Source organism: Anser anser (assembly GCF_964211835.1).
Source record: "Anser anser genome assembly, chromosome: 6".
NCBI classification, from domain to species: Eukaryota; Metazoa; Chordata; class Aves; order Anseriformes; family Anatidae; genus Anser; species Anser anser.
In genome coordinates, this window is record NC_139726.1 from 4,160,649 (window position 1) to 4,177,844 (window position 17,196).

A 17,196-nucleotide genomic window follows, 5' to 3' on the forward strand; every position below is an offset into this window, starting at 1 on the left:
GGTCCTGCTTTCTTACCCTTAGAAATGCAGATCAGTCTGCCAGGTCTCACTGCTTTCCATCAGTACCCGTGGTCTACAGCACAGCAACCTAGGCTTTTGTGGATCTTTGTTATCCTACCAACACTAGATAGGGCTAGACTTTATCAAAAGCCATTCATTTCTCTTTTTCTGGCTTCAAAAAACAGGAGGAGAACAGACTTGCTCTGTTGAATTCCTGTGGTGGTAAGTGTGCGTCACTTCCTGGTCCTGGATGGAGCCTTGAGGTTGTCTCGGGGTTCCTTATACGTCAGGAACACGGCATAGCACAGAGGATTTTCTAAGTTGTCCTGCAGTGACTTTCTGTAACCCACTGAAAGCCCAAGAATTTTCAGTGGGAAGGTTTTAGAGCAGATCTGCAGTCAGTCTATCCCAAACCAACCCTTTGCCTCTGCAAGAGCAGCAGCTCAAAGAGCCTGAGACTCAGGCCCACAGTCCAACGAGCAGGTTCATTATTAAACCCTATCTGCAGGTACTGAAGTCTTTGAAAGAGAAGCCAGACATGGGGTGAGGAAAAAGAGAAGATTTAAAAATGTATTTAACTTATTGGAGTTTAAAAGTAGGTCTTAACTAATGCAAACTGTTCTTTTTTCCTTTTTTTTTTTTTTGGGGGGGGTGGGGCTGGGGGGTAGAGATGACTATCTCAGTGTATGGATATATTTAGCTATTTCAGTCTTGCATGGACTTTGGGTTTAATACTCAGAGCCTGAGTACGCAGAGCTCTCGGTGAAGTCCTTAGTGTTTTCATGTAGGAGAGGCTGAAGCTACGTTCTTGGGTCAGGCGTGCTTCTTCCAGTATTCTTACAAAAGAACGCAAAAATTTACACCTAAGCTCAACTCAAGCACATGAGTAACACCCGGGGATTACTCAAGATTTGATTTCAAGTCTTTGAATCATCAAGGCCTTCGTTACCACGGGGGCAACTTCCAAATGTCACAGCACCGCTGCCACCATGCCACACAATGCTGTTTTCTTCTTTTGTTGTAAGAATAGGTTTGCTCATTCACGGTGCAGATAAAAGACCATCTTAAGGCCACAATCTGTGAACAGTGAAGTCATTAAACAACTGACTCCAATGCACATGATCAATGTTACTTGCCTGAATAACAAAAGCAACACGCAGCCTTAGTGATCAACTCATCATAATTTTAGGGCAATGACGCTGGAGTCACTGGGGTGGTTTGAGAGTTCAAGGCACAACTGAAGACATTCATATGTCTGCGTCCAGCCAAAGAGGAGTATAGATATTAATCCTTAACAAAGATGGTAACATATTTTTACCCAGTAAAGTATTCAGCAAATAAACTATTTCGAAGCACACATGAAAAGGTCTCCTTTTAAATTTTTACCCAGCTCTAGTATTAAATATGAGCCTTCGACGCATTTAGGAGATTTGGTTGGCAAATAATGGAGCTATAAGTGTTTGAAAATCCTGTACAGTGCATGTGCAGTCCACTGGCTCCAGACATACATCTACAATCTGGAGTTGTGCAGCCTGAAATAAACACAGCTGTGTTTATCTGAATGTGTGATCCCATGTACATGGTAGAAAGTTCAAATAAATGCACTCAGTGCGATGATGCTGTAAATGCAGCGAGTGCATTTGTCAGATGTGTGATGATGCAATCTCTTAAATAAACAGACTGAGCTGTTTGTTTGAATCCTGAGCTACACAGACATAAAAATATATGTACATTAATTGAAGCCAATAAAATGAAATCCAAACCAGCTATAAGATCTTAATTGAACCTTAACTGAAAATTTAGTTGTTGTTTTTACACCCAGAGTAAACAAGTTCTGTGTATTAATATTAAGCTTATGCTCTAAGTTTTAGACAATAATAGTCTAATAAATGACTTTCATGTTTTGGTTTTATTTGACCAATCCTGTTTTTTTTTTTTTATTATTTTTATTTTTCCTAAAATGACTCATTGTCTAAGAACAACTTTAGAGTTTATAGGATATCCCTGATTTTTCACCTCATCAACCAAAGAGATAGTTATATCTTACAGCTCAAATATATTTATTTGGAGTGTGTTATCTGTTTGATAGTCAACAGAACCAATAGTCCAGAAGACTAGGTTTTGATAAGCTGAAGAATATCTGGAGGAAGGAGAAAAAATGAATGAACGTAGGTGCTATCGAAGCTGTTGTTTTACTCAGAATTCACACTGGCTCAGCGTTTCACAATAAACTCATTCAGAACATCGAGTTACTGGAAAAAGATCCCCCACTTGAGATATATGCAATAGTACTGATGAGTCACAAGCTGGAAGTAGTGACACCACTGTACACAATTAAAAAGTCCTGCTTTTCAGTATTACCTGACTGCTCTGCCACCCGAAATAACATCATCGCAGAAGTGTTGTAAAGGTTTTTTCATGTGTCCTACTCACTTTGAAAACACGAGATGTACAAGTGGCCTCAAGAACGGTTACTGTAGGATGAGACCATGAAATTTTCTTATGTGCTTTAAAATCTTGCCCAAAAGATGGCACTAACATTGTTTTTGGTAACATATATTGGATATAGATTTAATTCTTCCCTCAAATAAAAGTATTTTCAAGATGGTTACAAATAGACGTTGGAAGAACGTGCTTAACAAGCACTACAACAGAGCTAACAACCGCTGCTTAGAAATTAAGCTTTCTCCATGTCGGGAGCATCAGACACTGCACAGAAACTATTGCTGGACCAGCAGAGGTATCTGCCCAAGTACAGAGATACCGAGGTGTGACACCTCCATCCCAGCCAGGACCACTTAAATCTATGTAATATGCCATGCAACATACCAGAAGGGCATCATACATTTAAATCACGCACTATTAAATCTCCTGAAAAGTATGCTAAGACTAGATCAACTTCATTGAACAATTTATATCTGATTTAAAATATTCAGGGAAGTATTACGCTGTTGAATTTTATTATGAGCAATTTATTTCAAGTTTTAAAATATTTAAATTACACACTGTATAAGGAATGGCAAATAGCTTGCTTGTCTCCTCAAGCAGTGGAAGCACCTATTTATGGTGCTCTCAGTCAATGTTAGCGTGGTTTATTTCTGGTCTGCACGGAGACCAGCTTGTCACTAACCTGGTCATGTCTGAGGGCTTGAGGAAGGTGGGCCCCAGAAGAGCCAAAAAATTTGCCCACGAGCTGGCAGGAATGGAGCATTTGACAAGGAGGGGACCCAGATGGGGCTCCCAGAATTTACAGCAGCGCTGGGGAGAAAAGTACTCAGCCTTGTTCTCACTGAAGTCAGCAGAGAAAATGTTTGTAAAGAGTCAGGCCCAGGTTTCAGGAGCGTGAACTTCTTCTGAACATGCGGTGATCTTCATTTTCGTGTCATGCTCCTTCCATAAGAGCATAGCTCAGCTCCCAAACCCCGCAGGTACACAAGCGGTGGTGGGACATGTTCAGATACCATGATAAGGATGAACACCAGATAAAACCAGAGGAAGTAACACAAGAAGATAACGAGACAAACAGGTCAGAGTGATAGGTACGCCTATATTGGCGTCAAGCCTTCTGTTAAGCACCATAACGAAGGACGGGCTGGAGGGGCCGAGCGGAGGGCAAGCTTGGACCCTGAAATTATGGGCAACAGATGGGTGAATGTGAGAGGCAAGGAAGGGCAACACCGTGGCTTGGGGTTGGAAGTCAAACAGCTCATGCTCTATGCAGTCAGCTCAAGGAGCGTTAACTCAAGGACCCAGCAGAAAGCTAAATAATTGTGCGAATATGGCCACTCTTGAGCATGGAAGTCAAAAAACACCACAGGCAACACATGGCAGGACGAGCGTGTCCCAGAAATCAGACACAGAGAGGAGGGATGGTAACAGGGAAATTAAGGAATAGGGGCAAGCACAGATGGAGGCATGTTTAAAGGAGAAAAGAGGCAGAGAGAGAAAAAAGGGAAGGGAGGAAGGAAGGAAGGAAGGAAGGGAGGAAGGGAGGGAGGGAGGGAGGGAGGGAGGGAGGAAGGAAGGAAGGAAGGAAGGGAGGAAGGACGGAAGGAAGGAAGGAAGGAAGGAAGGAAGGAAGGAAGGAAGGAAGGAAGGAAGGAAGGAAGGAAGGAAGGAAGGAAGGGAGGGGCAGGGTTTGGAGGGAAGCAGATGGAGACAAGAGCACAGAGGCAAGGGAAAGTGGAGATCTCTGAGCGAGCTGCTGGTGTGGGGGGAAACCAAAGGGAGAAGGAGCAAAGGAGGGAAATGGGTACCTGGTCTGCAGGCATGGCAGAGAAACGGGGAAGTGGTGGTGTGGAGAGATGTCAGAGGTGAAGAAATAGCAGGCCTTGGCATAAGGCTAGCAGTGAGGAAGGTGAGGAGGACCCACATGTCCTCACGGGAGCCGCAGAGCAGCTCCGATGCGGGATCTGCACTTGCTTGTAGCCAGCTTAGCCCAGGAGGAGGAAGGGAGGCAGCGTGACTCAGGCTGACGTGCTGTATATACAGCTCTTCACTCTCCAAAGATGTACCACAAATGAAGAGGGTGAGGGATTACAGGAGCTGCCCCAAAGCGCATTTAATACTTAACACCACTTCTTCACGAAGAGAAGTAATTTATGTCCCCAGCCTGCTGCCCTCCTGCTGCCGAACCCTCCCGAAGTCAGGCCGGGGAGTGCGGTGGGGAGGGAAGCCCCAAGCCCCACCACTCGCTTTTACTTTTTGTTTTAGTTTCCCAGAGGCAGAATCGCGTTTCCTTTTAGGCTTCTATTTCGGTTGTTGCGCTGGAGCAAACCAAGGTTTATAGCCCCCTTAAACTTTATTCTTCTTGGTGGAAGGGATTAGTCAGGGAGAAAAGGGAAGTGAGGACCTGTGACTGCGCCACAGAACAGTAACAGAGGCAGCACGGCGATATTGGGGAATTCACAAAAGGGAAAAATTAGATACAGCTGCCGAGGCTGCCAACCACAGGTGGGTTCTCTACCATTACCATAAAACCCCTCAGTTAGGAGGAACCCGAAGGGCACGGTACCAATTATTGCAAGCTGCCATCGCCGCTCCCATCGAGGCTCTGCTCAGTCCGCAAGAAAAATCTCACGCCGCGCTAAAGGGGACTGAAAACCCCCAGACGATTGCTGGGAAACTCCCCACAACAATATCCCTGCATGCAGATTTCTTTTCTGTGCTTCAACAGATCAGATCATTTAATGCAACTGGTGGCTTTTGCACAAAAGGAGAGGTGTGAGGATGCCCGCGGCTCATCTGGCTATGAGAGCACCGCGCCGTCGTGCAGGGTACCAGGGAAAAACCTCCTACAACAGGGTGCTGGACTGTAACAGGGCTCTGCTGCCCCTTCCACCCCCCTAGCTTAATGAATTTTTCAGAAACCAAAGGAACTGCCATCCTGACACCAGGAACTGGACAATTTGCAGGAGGTGCTACGCATGGCAGTGCCAGTAGCAGCAGGAGTGCCATGAATATGGAAGCGGGGAGCTAACAGGAGGAAGAGACATTTGGAGAGAAGTATCTCGCTCAGCTTCTCATAACAAAAACTAGTTTTAAAATCTTCGGCAGCGAAGCAAATGGGTAGGGTGTCACCAGTTCAGCTGAAAACTCACTTGCACCTTATGGTCACCATCTGTGGTGTGGAACGTTTTCAACCTTGACAAAGCAGATTTGTCCGAGGATATTTCCTCTCTTTGAAATAAGAGAATTAGCTGGTAAAACCGGAACCCGTGTTGGCACATCTACACTCAGGCAATCTCTGGAAAAAAAGTATATCGTTGCAGCAAGCGTCTGGTTGCCAACCTGTAAAAAATAACACCCCGCCACCCCCGGCCAGCTCCAGCTGTGTCAGTGCTGAGCAACACCAAAGGCCACTGCCTCTTCCTCCTCCTTTTTAAAATATGAAGTGCCTTTCGAGCTCATGAGAAGAAAGGCTCGTGCAGCAGGTGGTCACATCTGTGCCCATCTCGCTCCATCCCAAACAATTTGCTCCCGAGCGCTCTCGGAGGGGGGGAAAGGACAGAAACCCTGGGTGTGTAAGAGCGATGAGGGTGGGTGGTGAGGGACACGGGTGGCACAGCCGCTCGCACCTTCAGCAGGGACGGGAGAAGACCTCAAAGCCCAAGGGGCATTCGCTCTCTTGCTCTAGCTCAGCGTGACTGCTGTGGGAGAATCCCCCCCGAGCCCAAGTAGCTGACAAGCACAAAATCAACATATGTTTCAGATATGTATGCGCAGCCATGCTTTCTTTCACTGTTGAGATGGAAGAGACCACAGAAATATAAAACATAGATGGTTTCCTTTTGATTCGCCCTTCATTTGAGAATTCTCCATTGGCTGTAATTGCATTCATAATACTGCTGCATTTGTGTATTTTTCAAAGAGCCGAGTGAATAATCCAAATGATGACTTCAGCTCTGGACAGAGCCTTTCATTTCAACTCATTTAACATTTTAATAATTCCTTAAGTGCTGTGAGGTTCCCGTGTCAGTCTGGAGAGGCGCACTGCAGACCCACGGCTCCGCTCTGCTCCTGCTGGCATTTTCCAGCGTGACTTTGGGCGAGTCACTTAATCGCCCCATACCGGTCCCCTCAGCCTGCAAACGGGGATAAGCTGACTTCCTTGCCTCAAAGGTATATTGTGAGGATGCATGTGTGCAACTGCAGGCCATATTTTGGGGTCCATAAATACATACAGAAAGGGATGGATCCAGCAGTGCTCTTTGCTTCTACAAAGGTACTGATGCTTCGCTTTTTCTGGCCACAACCCTGAATGTCACAGACATTTTTAAGCTTACTTCTGACTTTTGAGGAAGTACACGGCCAATTATTATTTAGCTAAACACAAAAAGTTTAGTCTGTTTTAACTAGTTTTGGTCTGTTTGTTGCCCGATTCTTGAATTTTACTTCTCCTCCCAACTTCTGCACTTTTTCCGCCCAGAGAGGTGGAGTCTCTCAGAGCTCCGCTTCAGCAGAGACAAATAGCATCGTTGGGCTAATTAGAATCCAATTAACATAGTCAAATTTAACCACTTCATTTCCAGGTCTGGTGCGCAACGTCACACGCTCCAGTGACACAGGAAGCACTGCAATGTGAATTGAGCACCATTAGCGAGAGGCAGCCAGTGGAGACGCAGCGTGGCAATTGTCTGCCTGCAGAAACCACAAGAAAGGGCATAGCCCTCACCATCAAGAGCCTCATATGTAACTCTGGCCTTTAAAATGTGTGACAGTGACTCAGAATGAGGAACACGAGAAAATCTGCAGAAAAAGCAGTTTGTCACGATGTGGGATTCGTTTCTTCAACAGCTATAACCTCAGTTTCCTGATTCAGCAACTTTGATGCCTATAAATTAAAGAAATAAAGTGAAATGGCAACATGTTTGCATGGAGTGGAGGCAAAGCTGGGTCCAACAGGAAAAACACTTTGGGGGTCAGGAAATGGGTTGTAACGTGCCTGTATTTGAGATTAGGGTCACCAGTGAAGCTAGGAGAACCCTTGCACGAGCACCGAGCTTATCAAAGCCATGGAAAGATGCAAACGCGGTGAAGTTTTGGCCCAGCCGCACTCGGGGTGATTCTCCTAATCTCTCGCCGAGTGTTTCTAAAACGCCCAAAGCCCAGCACTGGGGCTCAAAAGCAAAATCGAAATAGAACAGATAAATAATAAATTAAATAACATAAGTTAAAGCCTCCTGGAAATGAAAACTGATTACCCAGATTTCACAGAGGGCTTCAATTAAGTCTGTTTCTCATTTTTGTTTATCTATATTTAATACTGATAAATAATGTTATTTCATTACAATCCTCTGAAGGGTGTTTCCAGTGCTTCTTAAAGGGATAGACTTAAAACAAAAAACAGTGACCCATGGTTCCAGCAATATTCCAAGTTAGTAAAATGGAAAAAGCAGACTTGTTTGTCTCTAGGAAGGATGCTTGCATGTCTCTTGCTCTCCGTTCCTCCTCTGACTTTGCAGATGCTACAAAGGGAGCCCCACCAGGAGCTCCCACCCTCTCCCCGTGTGGAGGCCTGCAGAATTGGCTACCACTGAGCTAAAACAGCGTGCTCTTTGGTTCATTTATCCACCCTCACAGGTTAGAGAAGAAGGCCCAAGAAGACCAGTTGAGGAGCTCCCATCTCCCACGACCACCTGCCCTGAGGCCTAAGGCCAGGGAAGGGGCGAGTATCGCTGGGTAGCTGCTGACTAAGGGAAGGCCACAGGCTAATGGTGTTACCTATCCTCACACCTGACCCCACTGAATGCTTATATTTACAGAACAGGGTAATGAAAAGCTGCTTCCCAATGCTGATTAGAGTTAGGAGAGAGTGACCAGCAGCGGTGTAGCCTTGATGACCCCGAACCTCCACGTCCTTACACAAGCAGCTGTAACCTGCTGCTCCCAGACACCAACACTGTATCCCGGAGCCTGCAGATCTCCCCTGCACCCCTGTTCCCTAATTAAAACCTGTGTGAGGTGAAAGGGGCAGCGTGGTAATGGGCGGTGAGGAGACCAAGCTGGACACAGGGCCGTGGTGATGGGCAGTGGCAGCCGCTGAGGAGACTGAGGTGGACACGGGGCCCTGTGGGGCTTTCGGTTGTGTTACTCCCACAGGCTGTCCTCCTGCTCCTGGACAGTGACTTGACAGCCATGCATCACGTCTTCAGGAAGGCAGAAACCTGCACTGCATTTCCTAGAACTGCTTAACGCTGTTTAATTGTGCTAATTTAACCCAGGTGGCCTCCACAGCAGTCTTTGCCTCGGGCCCACAGCAAGGGAGAAAAGCAGGGAGGAGAAAGGGGTGAGTTTGTTGAGTCTGTGCATGTGAAATGTTCAGAGGGAAAAATAAAGTTGTCGGGACACCCCAAAATAAGGTGTAATAATTACATGCTTGGTGCCAGCTCCTGCAGCACAGGGGGGCAGTTTTGAGGCAGGCAGGCTTCTGGAAAGCCTCGTCCTCCCTGGAGGCTGGGGACAGGCTTTTTCTTCTGCAAAGATTGTTCTCGTTGGCTCTCTTTGGGTAAGAGCACAGGGTTTGTGTTTTCCAGGCATGTGCTTAGCAGTGGTGGCTTCACGGACTAGGATGCTGTAAGGTGCGGAGACTTTTGGGCTTGCAGGATTTTTGCAAAAATCTCTGATTTCGGCGGAGCCCAGGTGACCGTGTGAGGTGCTCTGGAGGGATGCAGGTCGCTGCCTGGAGCTGCATCCCTGCCTCATGAGCTGGAAATTGTGATGCTGATCTTATTTCTCTAAATGTAGCCACTTCTACTGCACCCAGATTTTATCCAATTCTCTATCTGTTTGGCAGTCTGAGCAGAGCAGCGTCTCCAGCTGGACTGCTGGATGTCTGAAGGGCTGAGGCTGTCTGCGAGCAGGTGGGAGAGCTCCGTGGTCTGCCTGCAGCTCTCAGGGGCATGACTGGGACTCCCAGTGCTCCGTATGCTGAAGGAGGGTGCCCAAAAAATGCCACAGGAAATGTAGCTGGTAAGACCTTTTTTCTTTCTTTTTTTTTTTTTTTTTCCTAGTTACTGAAATTGCATCTGTCTTGGGAGCAGTGAGAAGGACTGAAATGCCCCTGTTCCTCCATGAATGCCTTCGTGGCAGGGCAGCACCGCATTGCTCCCTCACCATTTTTCTGTGCCATGCCAGTTACAGGCAGCGTAAGGCATCTCTGCACCACGCGCACTCAAGTCCAGGATAGACAGAAAACTGACTAAAGAAAATTAAGCTCCACCTTGATGTCCCACTTTTCTCAGGCTATGTTTTTGCAACTTCGTAGCAGATGGTATGTCTTAGGTATATCACTTTGGAGATGCCAAGTGATGTACTATCTATCAGTGTTTTTATTTAATGAGGAGGGAAATTTTGACTCCTACTTACACTTGGGAAGCTGCAACATGAAGACAGGTGCGATGCTATTTCATACTGCTGTATCATCTACCCAAAGCTCTTAATATCTATTTTTAATCTGGACACTATGGGAGCTATTAATTAGGGAAACGCATCCGGGTGCCTCATACAAATTGTAGATACTGTAATGGTGTATTAGAGCACCTTAATTTTCTTCAGAGACTACAGTAAACAGTCAGTTGGTCTGCATTAGGATGATTTTTTTCTTTTATCTGATAAAATAAAGGTTGCAAATATAGGGCAGCTGAGTCATAACAGGCTATGTATGCGATTCCAGCCTAAAGTGCTTTACACGTATGTCCAGTTAGTACTCTTTAAAGGAGCCATTTCACTTAAAAGCTGATGCCTGTAAAGTGGAACATGAGAACTGTTAAAGGTCTCTGTAGCACTCAACACACCTTCACTTTAAACTGCAGTAGGACAAATATCAGGTTCTCATACTATAAAAAAATATGATGTAATAAAAGATAGGAAGCAAGGTGCAACTGAATGAGGAGGAAAAAATGGAAGTGACCACCATGTAGTTGCTGTTTATAAAATGTGAAGTAGACGACAACATTGGACACAACTGCTCTTAAAATAAATAAATAAATAAAAAGGCCATAGTATTGCATTATTTATAAATAGCCAAGTCCTTGGTTTTATATCTCAGCCTTAATTTGGCACAATAGTTTCCATTGCCTGCACATCAGATCGTAGATGCAACATTTTGTGTGGACTTTCATTGTAGAATAGATGTAATCTAAACTTCTTGCTTCATGGGATCATGAGGAAGGACGGTTACATCCGTGCAAGCTACCTTTATTTCCTTTCCACAACGAAATCCATTTTTCTGAGGGCTTAGATTTGTCCTGTTACATAACAAATATTTATTAGTGAACCACGTAACCACATTTCTTCTCTATTGAGGCCTGACTATCAAATCAGCTGAAGTCCATAAAGGGTTCTTGAAGATGAAATACTTCTCTCTTCACTCTTCCTTTGCCACATCTGAATAAAAAGGTGGGGATTTCCCTGCTATAGGCACCTGGATGAGGATCATCCACATCTTTCTAAGGATGTTGGAACTGAAAGACACTACAAAGAAGTAACCAATTCACAGCACTAAGTGGACAGATCATGCAGCCTGAGGACGTTAAAAAAGTAAAATGGGACCACTGCCATCACCGAACGTGCCTTTCATTTCAGACTTCTCCATGCAAAAGACGCGGGCTGGGCAGCCTACCACCCGCTCGGCCCTGCAAAAGCCCGTGGTGAAGGATGAGTGCTCTGCTCTCGCCTTGGTGCAGGAGGCTGCGAGGGGAAACCCAAGGGGCTGCACAAACCGAGCCAAGGTTGTTCTTGGAAACACGGAAAGGTGATTATGGATAATCTGACGGATTGTGTTCAGAACCAGAAGATCCCGGGGATGCTTAAGGAGGTTTAAGTCCCTGAACGTCATCAGTTCTCTGCATCCTGGCCCTAGGTGGGGAGGTGGCCTGTCCCCCTGTACGCTCAGGGGTGCGTGCAAAGAGATAAAACAGGCTCGGTGAATATCAGAGCCTTGCTATTGTGTTTTAAATTAATTCTTTGACCTATAGCTTCATCTGCCATAGTATGAATGAACATTACAGACTGAACATTAGATATTTATGTTCATTTAACAATCTGTAATAAGCTGTCGGGGCTGATTTTGACATGTACATTGAAGTTATTGCTTTTTCATCAATATCACGGTACATTTGTCAGCAGAGAATGATAATTGTATTGCTATGTATATAACTGATGTTGTAGTGGGACATGCTCTACACTGTGCACAAATTGAATACATTTCATCTTAAATACAAACCTATTAATTAAAATCAGAGGGAAATGGAGAGCTTTAAACTGCCACCTATGAAGCATCTCTGAGCAGCGTCTTCTCCTGTATCTTCACGTTCTCCAGTAAACCACCTGGATTCTCACACAATCAACTATTTGTTTATCTATTTATTTTAGAAGCAAGGAGGAAATGCGTGGTCAAAGGCTTGAATATCTGAAATCAAGGGCACAAAAAGCAGGACAAAAAAATAAAAGGCTGATAAGGCTTTTGTAAAAATATGAGAGCTTGTTTCTATACCACAGCAGGCGTGAAGCAGCATCTGCTGTAGTTATGGCAGCAAGAATAGCTTTCGTTCCGTTCCTCGCTTTTCACACACTAGTAACTTAGACAAATGCACTGCATATGTGGACACAGGTAGTCATCTGCACTTCTCAAAAGTATCCAGCCAACTCTGAGTTTTAATTACTTCGAACTTCTATATTAATTTCCTTCCAACCTGGCTGCTTTTTTTAGAGCCAACGATGAACTAAATATGAGGTCAGCTTTCAAGAAAGCGTAAGTTCAAAGCAAGAAATCCCTTTAAAATGACAAATCTTAACTTGCATTTACTAGAATATACAGGTTTATGTGCACAAGAAGAGAATACTTCAATAAGCCAGTAACGGCACCAAAGATGTGGGAAGGATTTCTCAGCCTTACTTTAATGGAGATCATAAGAAAGAGAACGAGTCAGACCATACTTGAAAGCTAATTGCCCGTTATTCCGGTGTGATGATTGTTAACATTAAGGTTTTCTGCAGTTCAGGTTGCAGAAGCACTGAAATGCTGTTATTTTTATCAACTGCCCGAAGTGTAATAGAGCGGCAGTAAAAATTTGCTGAGAAGTTGCAGACACCGAGGCCTGCCTCTTCTGGCAGGGTGCAAGGGGCAGGGAAAGGAACTGTACCTTATGCCAGAGTGGAAGCCATCGCTCAGTTTTCTGCACCATACAAAATTTCTAAGTCACAGCTTAATATATGGCAAAATGGACTCTGGTAAGAAGAAGAGCAAGTAGTACAGGATGGGAGGCCAAGCACTGCGATAGAGAAGCTCCAGATTTGTAATCAGCTGAGGGACTAGATGTGGAGTTACAGGGAAAAGTAAAGGTTCAGCACCCATATTAAGACCAGAAATAGTAAAGAAGTAATTGTCAGTCACCTTACCAAGTTCATCAGGATTTTCTCCTAACCTGCATGAAGACATTCCTGAAGCCCCAGTAATTCTGACCACCCAAGCCAGCAACGCAGTGCACGGTGCAGGAAGGGATGGGGAGAGGCTCCTCCTCGGTTACAGCCAACTGAAACACGGCACCGTGAATTAGAAGAAGAAATACTGTGCAGGGGTTTCTTTCCTATCTGTTTAAATGTCTCACTGGGGTATTTTCCTAAGCAAACATTATTTTACTTCCCCCATAATAAACACTTTTTGCAAAATTTCCTCGTTAGCACCAAAGGGTGCTAAGGGAAAGCAGCTGGCTTTTCCCAGCTTTGGGTAGACAGATTGGGTGATGTTCGATAATTTCCAAAGCATCTCTTGTTGTCAGAATCTGCCCACTTTTGCTTCCAACAGCACCCATCCGAGGGTTATGTACCATCAGCCCAGCACATCACCTGCAGCAAGTTTTCCATCCACTAATAGCAATACCCAGGGAGAGCAGTTAGCTAGCAGAGGAAGGTTTTTCTGCCTCTTCATTTATATCCACAGATGGAGGCAAAAAGTGGTCCCGTTTAGCTTTTAAACGTGACACTGTAGCTAAAGTTGCTTTTCAACTTGAATTAAGTGTATCCCCTCTACACATCCTGCAAATTGCTGTGGCCATGCTTCCGCATTACTCGGTAATATATTCTGTGCTAATAATGTAATTATTTAGCAAACACTCTCTAGTTTATCATGCAAAAAATATCAAAAGGCAAGCATAATCTAGGAAAGATCTTGTTTCATTAGCAACTCCCCAAACAGCCACGTGTAATTTTTTCCAGAAATGACTCAAAAGATCACCTGCTAATACAGTGACTTGTACAAAATAGCTGCCATTACACAAAACTCGTGGCAAGGAGCTCCAAGAGAGCACGACGTTGAAAACAACTGTGGGCTTTGCTCTGAAACCTTTCTTTCCCTCACGCCTGCTATGCTGGCACATGCAAACTTTCCCATTCTTGTCAAATGTTTCCAGTTTGAGATGAGTAATAGTGCCAGAATTCAGAAGAAAAGCAACACTTAATGCCATTTGACTGCAATAAAAATCTTCTTAAACACTTTTATTTGCAAAGGTTACTGTGGCAGCTGTTTGGCTGAATATATTTTCAAAATGGATATTTATGTTCTTCCACAGCTATTTTAATTCTTCTTTTTTCTTCAAGAGTTGTACCTGAAATACGATTTTTTATCAGTTTCGGAGCATTTTTTGTTAATTGATATATCTGGACCACTCTGTCTAATTGCTACAATCCACCTCCTCTTAAGTAAGGTATGTGCATCTTCCACCTTCAATCTTTAATTGACTGCAATTTTATTTGCTGCACCTTTTTTCATCTTATCTTAATTGATTGTGCTGTGACAGCTCCTTTTTAAATCCCGGGCAGAAAAGACAAAGTGTTTTCATACATTTCAAGGCCATTACGCCTCTCTAGCCCATCATACTGCGTGAGGCAGATCACAGACGTTCACACAGTCTACCTCAATTTTGAGTTATTGAGTCTGCAGCTCAGCAACTCGTGGCTGAGCTAGAACATATCTTCTAGGAAGGCTTCCAATTTCAAAGGCTTCGAGTGACAAAAATTATCCCACATTCCATGTGTAGTATCCAAATGCTAAATTGTTCCAACAGTTAAATTATGTGCAATGTTAAAAATTTACACCTCGCTTCTGATATAACTTTTCCAGCTTCAGTTTGTAGACAGACGGCCATATTATGCCTGCATCTATCTTGTGATTAACAGGACTTTGAGGATTGGGCATCTTATCTGATTTATTTAACGGGCTCAAACGTAGGCTGAAATAAGTGGCATATAACTGCAGAAGGATTTTTCAGATGATTTGAATGGATACCGGACAGATATGAAGGCAGTGAGAGAGTATATAGCTGGGGGTTACTTGCTGTGGGGATGGAGGAAGGACTAGATGTCCACGGGGGAACCTGCGTAGGAAATCTCCTGTACCAATACATCTGTTTAAATGCTAGTCAGTCCAGAGCGTGATTAAATTACGAACTCTGCTTCATTTCTCTTCATCCTCTTCTTGAGGACTTGTTGGCATTTGTTCCCACGTACCCATTCATCAGACGGGTGAGGTGAATGCATTAGGTGTTTCTTGTAAACACAGAGGGAAGAGCGGGGTACCAAAACTAGGGGCTGTGATGTTAGAGGCAGTGAGGGAATTTACCAATCACCTCATGAAAAGTTTATGGTTGATTTTTTTTTTCTTTTTCTTTTTTTTTTTCTCAGTAGCTTGGCAACATGTAATTCTCTAGTCTCCCAATCCGTGTCATGTAAATTATGTCAGGATTCAAGCAGCTAGCAGACTGTAAACAGGAGAGATTAGTCATCCCCAGCTCCCCAGCAATGCCATTTTGGAGAGAGGTTCATGGGAGACTCTGCACTGTTTATATTGGGGTAGCAGCAGGGAGGAACATGGGAAAGGCAGACTTGAGTGGCACTTTGAAAAAAAATTGGAAACATTTCTCAACACTGCGCCCTGCCACGTAATAGTGCACGAGTGGCGCTCGGTGTTGTCTCACAGAGGCCCTTCAGTAGGATGAACCGGAGCATCACGGTCTCGTTGGTGGGAGACAGTCTGCTGCTCTCTGTTTGAGCTGGGTTCCCACTTCTCCATGGTGACCAAGAGAGCTATATCTGGTCTGCTATTTTGGCACGGGCCTCCATCATTTTACTGTCTTCTCGCTGCAAACTTCCTCATCGGGGTTTTCCAAGAAACCTCAATCACTCTACCTGACAGAGTTGGACTTCTTTCCAGCAAACGAACGCGAGGACCTGACACTGTCTTTGGGAAAATATGTTCTTCCATTCTGGAAGGTTTCCAAAGGGCAGGCTATCCCGGAAAAACACCTCAGGACAGATAGCCTAGCAGGAGCTGACACAAGGCTGTGCTTTAAATTTGCATATATTAACAGCAAGACAAAGCGTGCTGATGTGGTGGGTAAAGGTGCGGTGCCATTTCGTAACGCCGACCTTATAAACGCATCCTGGCTCGTTTTGAAGTGGCCAGCCCAAAACTGTGAGAGTGAATTGAAGCAATGTGACCATTAGCTAAGACAAACTGGTCTCAGAGGTGTTGTAACAACCCTCCAAGTCATACAGGATTGTTCCTGTTGCTGTGTTTTGTCTGGGCAGCCAAAACTTTTATAAACAGGAAACGGGAGACTTCAGATGATTTCTCTGCTTGAACACGGATCGGTGCAAGTATTTGAGATCCCTGCCATTCTTACAAACAAAACTCATTTATATGAATATTCAGAGGTGATTAAACTGCTGTAACCATCTAAGGAGATGTCCAGACTTACATATACATTAGTGGGTGGGTATTTAGGCTATAGGTCTTGCTTCAAGAGCTCCAGATATCAATACACTTTTTTGTCCTTAAGCTGCTAGCAGTCCCGTGTTTGTTTGTTTTTTTTTTTTTTTCTCCCCTGAAACTCTTCTCCCATAAATACCAAATGAAACTATAGTTTGTGCAATAGTTCCAGAGATATCAGTTGACCCAGACTGTATTTGTTTGCCTGAGACATGTTTATAGCACTCTGGGGAAAACTGGAGTTTCAAAACCAGAACATCTATCCTCAGACAAATTTGCTGAACCGTGGAGCCTTATTTCCTGAGTTCCAGGTATTTCTTTTGGACTAGACACAGTAACACTTGTACATCATTTTGAGTCACTACTTGTGCATATGTGCACATTACATCCATTTTCTCCTGCACTGACAGGACACTGCCAAACGTTTTAACTTAAATAGAGCTGTCTCTACAGCATCATTTTTCACACACATTTTAGCGCACTGAAAACTGAATTCCGATTTACAACCTTTTGGAATTTGTTTTTCACAGAGGTTTATGCCAAAAATGTTTTATTCATATAAAGCAAATGCTTGGCATTTGTTTCATTAAGATATTAAGCTTGCACTCTGGTTGGTCTTACCTATTCCCAAGCCAGGTTCTGCAGCAGGCACGGGGCTAAGTGACTCAGAAAAAGGCCTGTGACCTCATCTTTTGCAGCTATGACCAGGCAAGCCCACTGTTCAGAGCCCTGCTTCAGTGACAATTAAATAAACCAGAAAAGCACCCAACCCCACCCGTTGCAGCTGGAGCTTTGTCTGAATGTGATAAGAGATCATTAATTTTCAATTTGACCTCAGCCTATAATGTTCAAGTGGCCCCTTTGTTCTCATCGTGATGTTACAAGCAAGGTCTGAGTCAAGGGAACTGGAAAGGAAATATTAAAATAGT

General features: G+C 44.3%; 1 long non-coding RNA gene across 2 annotated transcripts; it reads left to right on the top strand.

Moving 5' to 3' along the window:
- The first annotated feature begins 8,794 nt into the window (after positions 1-8,794).
- On the top strand, positions 8,795-12,610 carry LOC310901694. Of its 2 annotated transcripts, none has more exons than XR_014586040.1 (3): positions 8,795-9,007; positions 9,296-9,471; positions 10,807-12,610. It is a non-coding gene; the product is annotated as an uncharacterized lncRNA (long non-coding RNA). The 2 variants fall into 2 exon arrangements; XR_014586041.1 differs by having other exon boundaries at positions 11,086-12,610.
- Positions 12,611-17,196: the final 4,586 nt, after the last annotated feature.